At 43.7% G+C, this 6,715-nt stretch overlaps 1 long non-coding RNA gene across 1 annotated transcript; it reads right to left on the reverse strand.

Annotated features, from left to right (window-relative positions):
- Positions 1-1,033: 1,033 nt before the first annotated feature.
- On the reverse strand, positions 1,034-3,890 carry LOC133117018 (uncharacterized). Its single transcript, XR_009705920.1, has 3 exons — positions 3,768-3,890; positions 1,718-1,798; positions 1,034-1,197 (listed from the first exon to the last, which is right to left on the reverse strand). It is a non-coding gene; the product is annotated as an uncharacterized LOC133117018 (long non-coding RNA).
- Between the last annotated feature and the right edge of the window lie 2,825 nt (positions 3,891-6,715).

Raw genomic sequence — 6,715 nt, forward strand, 5'->3', positions numbered from 1 at the left:
CAGGCCCCCAGAGAGAGAGAGAAAGAGAGAGAGAGAGAGAGGGACAGGCCCCCAGAGAGAAAGAGATAGAGTGAGTGGGACAGACCCCCAGAGAGAGAGAGAGAGAGAGAGAGAGAGAGAGAGAGAGAGGGACAGGCCCCCAGAGAGAGAGAGGGAGGGGGGACAGGCCCCCAGAGAGAGAGAGAGAGAGAGAGAGAGGGAGGGAGAGAGGGAGGAGAGAGAGAGTGAGTGGGACAGGCCCCCAGAGAGAGAGAGAGAGAGAGAGGGACACACAACAGCCCGGGGCACTCCCAGGTGGCAGGCTGACGGGGGCCCTGCCCGGGGGGAACGCTGCATGATTCTCCGCTGACGCCCTGCACTCCTGCCGCGCTGTGAGCACGCGCTCCGGGACCCGGCCCTCGCCCGCCCGTCGGCTCTGCGTCACCACGCCGCGGTGAGGGAGGGATTTCGGCGGTGAGACGGCGGTGCTTTAGAGCACCAGCTCCCCCTGCTGGCCGACCGGGGGCCCGCGGCTCGCTCTCTGCGCCCGCGCGTACGACTGGGTCTCCTCCACCCCCCCCAGGCCCACGCCCCCCCAAAGCCCAGCCTGACGGGGGGCCGTGGAGCGTCTGGATCTCAGGCACAGACTCCCAGAGTGCTGGGCGTGCGGCTGCTGCTGCTGTTCATTCACCGTGAAACGCAAGAGTGCACTCAGCGTTTCACACGCCTGCGTACACGCACACACACACACCCCTAACAACAACTGACAGAATGTGTCGCTGACCAAATACTTATGGACTGCACTGTAATTCACACTTTAAACCTGGAGGTTTTGTCCCCTCAAGTGCATCCCACATGTTAAAAACATTCCCAGATTTAGCTCAAGGGATCCTTTTCATCTGCAGTTCCTCTGCAGATAATCCAGATCCTTGTGAACAGTGAGTACAATTAAGCAGGACAAAGAGATAAAAAAAATTTAAATATAATAAATGGTTGGAATTTATATAGCACCTTTATCCAAAGCGCTGTACAATTGATGCTTCTCATTCACCCATTCACACACCAACGGCGATTGGCTGCCATGCAAGGCACCGACCAGCTCATCAGGAGCATTTAGGTGTCTTGCTCAGGGACACTTCGACACAGCCCAGGCGGGGGTTCGAACCGGCAACCCTCCGACTGCCAGACGACTGCTCTTACTGCCCGAGCCACGTCGCCCTTAGAAAACAGTATAAAACGTTAAAAGGCTTTTAAATCTAATCATGACAGCACCGATTTGATTTAGTAAAAAAAAGGGATAAGTGGAGCAAGATTTTATATTCACAGGCAAGGAATTTCAAAATGTAGAGGCTGTAACTGATAAGGTAATCTGACTGAATTTACTCTGTGTAAAAGGGATTCCACAATCTCCAAGAGAGACAGATCTAAGTGTTCTATGGCTGTTGGTTTTTTGTTTGATAAAATAGCCAAGAGGTGGAGGACTATTTACTTTTTATCCAGAACTTTCCATTTTAACAGTGTTTCAATGGATCTTAAGTACGCTTTTCCTGTCAAGGACCACGTTGGTAAATAGTAAGATAAATGTGAAAAAACCATTGCATGCACAGCTGCAATTCTAGATAGATTATTCCTAATGTGCCTAAAACTCAACCATTTAAATTTGTGTTTTTAAAAGACAAGTTAGAATCTAAAATAATGCATGGAATACATACTGAACAGGATTGGACCTAAAACTCACCCCTGTGGCACTCCTAATGATCAGCTTTGGGTCGCTGACTGTTTGCCACCCACCTGGACACTTTGTTTTCTGCCTGAGAATCTGAGATTTAAATAATTTCAGAGTGAAGTTCGTTAAGCCACAAGATGAAGATGTATACTTTCACTTTTCAAATGTATCAACAGGAAATTAATAACATTACCATTCAATGGAAAATACGTCATGTTTAATGATACTCATCAAAAGAGTTACAGTGATCAACATCAAATCAAAATCCTCAAATACTGCATAAGTATATGCTTTCACAATATTAAACAAAACCTTTAAAGCCTAAAAAGTAATGTATGACTTTGATTGCATAGTTTGAGTTGCAAAAAATTAATCATATTTTCTTACATAAATTATACCAGCATGGGTTCTAAAAGGAAGTCCTTATTAACATTATTTTGGGATATTAGAAGCTAGCATTCATTCTGTAAATGACACTATTATAGACAATGTGATGTTGGAATGGTATGGTCTGGATGACACCATTACCTCAACTTAGAATGGATTGGGATAATTAAACAAAACATTTAAATTGCATTTAAATTAAATTAACTGGGACAATGCACATTAATGACATTTCTGTAAAAATGTACTGAGTTTGATTCTGTTTGGACTGGCATAGAGGTGATGGTGCCAATTTGGGAACACAATTAAATACATGAAACCCTAGCTAGAAAGAGAAAATAATTATTCTGTTTTGTAAAGATCTACTGCTGGGTATTGAACATTTGTTGTCTGACTTAATAAAACTCTTTTGTGTTTTGTATAACTTTGTTCAGTGCCTGTCATATTAAAACCCATGTACCTTAACTGGTTTTAAGACATTGTTAAAACAGAATAAAATTAAATGTATTTACAGATCCCAAGACGACAGAAAAGCAGTGGGAAACATCTAACAATATACTGTCAGAGAGCATTTTCACTCTTTAAAAAATGAGGTTACTGACAATTTATCATAAAATAATCCTATTGAAAACCCTGCAGGAGAAACAGACCCGTGCCTTCAGAGAAAGACGTATAGACCCAATAGCTCACCACAGGAGGAAAAAAAACAAAACAAAAGAAAAAACACTTTCCTTTCCGTTAAAACGTGCTGTCCCTTCGCCGACATTTCTTCGCATGATTCATTAAGTGTATTCATGCAACAAGAATGTTGGCTTAAGCGAACTACCGAGTCCCTTAAAATAAACGTCCTTTCATCTCACAGTATACTTCCAAATACATTACAGGACACACCCAGGACTGGCTCCATTAAAACGCAGAGCAGCGGACAGCCCACCACCGAGAGGATGCCAAATGTTTTTCAGCTGGAAACATTTACACGTTTACACATGCTAGAGCAAAAAAATATGTACAACTGCAACCGACGTTAAAATAGTGCCCAGGGAAAGCTCGTTCCTGAATGCACATTTGGAAACGGCCTCGCTAAGCATCGGAGAGGAATGCGATGTATATCACCAGAGCGCTCCAGGGCAAATAACCTGAGTGCGATGCAGGTGCAAATGCTGCCCCCCTGTGGTCCAGCAGTGAAACAACAACACCCCTGTCAGTCAGATATGGCAGTGATTGGAATCGTTGCCGCTTTCCCCGCTTTCTCTAAATGAACGCGATTAACAGCTCAATGAGACCCGATTTAATTAAGCGCACAGCAGGAAAGAGCAGCATAGCTGGTGGTGCGTGGGGATTGGGATCAGGAGATCAGGGAGTCTGTCCTTAATTGACTAAGTTGTCCTTACGGAGTTCTTTCATGGAATGACATTGCGATTGGTCCCATTATTCCCGAATTGCTTGCATATCCACCAAAGATGAACAACCAGGTGCAAGCGAAGTTCATGGTTAAATTGAAAACTTAAAATCGTACTTGAATCATTTTTATTTGACACTCTCGGAAATGAAGAAACAATTAATGCCAAGGCTTCGGTATTAAATGAGCCCAATTGTACAAACAAATGTGATGTTCGTCAGACCTCTTTTACCGCAAAGCTGACATTATTGCCAATGGCCATTGAGTTTAATGACTCACCTGCGCAATTGCTTTTCTAATTGCGATTCTGTCGCTTCAAAATTGAAGTCATTTTTCTTGTGTTGTTTTGGTTATTTTGTCCAAGCCCTGTGTGCATTAGCGGAACAGCCTCGCGCGCGTGAAACCCCGCGCACTGCACCTGAGAGCTCGTGCGAGCAGGTAACGCTGAAACGTCACGCCACTGCAATAGGTGCCTGTTCATAGCAACGCATTCAACACTGTTGTTAATGAAGAGAACTCAGAGAGGCAAGCTGAGAGAGTCCAATATTGCCATGTCGATCATTTCCTGTGCGTCCGTCAATCTCGATGACATTCAAGACGGAACGTTATCAATCTTTTATGATTTATGAAAGCCCGAAGGAGTGTGGTCAAACTTTTGAGTAGTTTCGAAACCTTTTAAAAATTATGTTTCTCCCATAATCAGCCTCCCAAAAAGTGTAAAACTCATCTCCTGAAAAGTCACAAAAAATACAACATTTTAACTCCACGATCAATGGAACAAAACCCACAGCAGCTCTCCGTCCTGACAACATTTGCTCAGCTTATTCAGTCTATGAAACATAAGTTTTTACACTTGCCTGTCTTTCTGCAGAATGCCATGGACATGAATAGGTAAATGGTAAATGGTTGGCATTTATATAGCACCTTCATCTAAAATGCTGTACAATAGATGCTTCTCATTCACCCATTCATACACACACTCACACACACTAACAGCGATTGCCTGCCATTCAAGGTACCGATCAGCTCGTCAGGAGCATTTGGGGGTTAGGTGTCTTGCTCAGGGACACTTCGACACACTCAGGGTCTGCCAGACAACTGCTCTTACCGCCTGAGCTAATGTCACCGGCAAACTGCCAGTCTGCACAAAACATGCATCAGACAGGCGGAGATCCCCTGCAGCTCGCTTCAGCTGTACTATTAAACCACGTCTCTCCCATCCCTTACACAGACCGGTAAAGGCACCTGTCTCAGATTACAGTCAGAGGGAGAAGGATAATATCAGATAGAACAGCGCACGTCAGCGCACACCCCAAATGCAGACCTATGGCGTGCCATTATATGAAGATGTAATCGCAATAAACACCTGTACTCTTATGGAAGGCATATACGATACTTAATATTTTGTATCATTGCCCAGTGGTGAAAAAGCCATTATATTCAATTTCTGAAAGTGTTCCTAAACCTTTAGCCATTATGAATGTTTTATGGTATTCAACGATTAATATAGTGTATGTGACTATTCTATTAGTGGCTGCAATAGTGCACAGCGTGATAGAAAGATGGATACTTTATGCATGCTATGCCAGTCTAATGGGACCTAGTCACATCCTGTGCCGCCAATCTAGGTGATGTTGCATACTGTTGCATCAAATATAGCCTCGAGTACACTTGCAGCAATTTAACTTACAGTCTAACAACGTGACGTGAGTCACCGCATGATTTAAATAAACACAAAACCTCAAACATGTCTAGTTTGTTTGCAGCTCAATTCGGTGAATGAAAAGCATTGCAATTCATACTGAAGATGATTAATTTGCTAATCAAAAGTAGGCTATTGGTGCCAGTTGGAGTGTGTCAGAATGAGAATGATAAACCGACAATCCAAAAAAAACTGTTATTTTTTTTTATGTGCCCCACACATTTTTTGGAAATGACTGATTCTTGTATTTTTATGAGCCTAAGCAATTTCCCCTCCCTCTCATCAACTTAACCTGCATTGAATAATCGCGGAATGCACAAAACGAGAAAGAGGGGTTTTGACAAACGTGTGGTAACAGCATCGCTCGCGTTGACCCCGAAGGCTGCGCGCGGAACGTCTGGAGCTCACTTCCCACCTTGTCTAAATCCGCCGGGGAGAGGGCGCGCGTGCCACAACCGAAACACAGAAACCCAAACCGGCACATCCTGTGACTCATGGAGAAAGCACGGCCACTAATTCGACAAAAATCCGGGGGATTTCTACCGCATCCTGACTGAGTTGTTAGCAGGTTTGTAGCACACCGACAGGAGCTTCGCGGATGTTCTGCTGGAGGGATTCCAGTTCATAATGGAGCCATGCATCGACTCAAGTTACACCTCACCTTAATGCCGCACAATACGGTATCACAGTGAGCCGAACATGGCCTATTCAGCCGAGGGTAATTCCATGGACTAACACCAATAATAGCCTATAGAATATAAAAATGTCGCATAAATACTTGAATTACAGATAAATCTACTCGAACATCGATTCTAACATCTAGATTGGACGCACAGCCTATTAACTAGTCTATTTTATGTTTACTAAAATAAAGTTAAATTAAGTTTTCACTTAAAACAGCAAACATTTAACCGAATAACATAATCATACGGTTTGCTAAATCACGGATGAGTGAAGGCTAATCAATGTTAGCAGAACGCGCTGTAAGTGCGGTTCTGGTGTTCCCAAGCCCCTGCTGTGACCTGCGATTATCTTACACGAACAGAGTGGGTGTTTGTTTCAGCATGTTATGCCAACACATTCCCTGTTCAATGTTTTCACGAAGAAGGCTTCAGGTTAGTCACTAGGTCAATACACTTCACTTCCTCGGAGCGATTAGGACCAGACCGCAGCGGCGATGAATAATGCCGGATGAGTCACGGACGGACTAGTATTTATAAACCGTATATATAGATCCAGAAACAGTCTCAAACTTGGGGAGATTGAAGCCGGTAAGCCGCAGACTGTCCATTCATTGACACGTACCAACACACACACGTGTTATTTTGCAATATAAAAGTATTTTGAATACAATATGAAAGGTATATTTAACACCCGCCTGTAAATATACCCAATAGTTACGTGGATCCAGGTGAACTGGGCTGAGGGTCTACTCAACAAGAAGCAAACCGACACTGGTGCGTTAGTGTATAACCTGTAGCTAGAGCCGAAGTTTTTTTTTTTTTACTTGACTTCACCATCAAGT

Source organism: Conger conger, chromosome 17 (assembly GCF_963514075.1).
Source record: "Conger conger chromosome 17, fConCon1.1, whole genome shotgun sequence".
Taxonomy (NCBI): domain Eukaryota; kingdom Metazoa; phylum Chordata; class Actinopteri; order Anguilliformes; family Congridae; genus Conger; species Conger conger.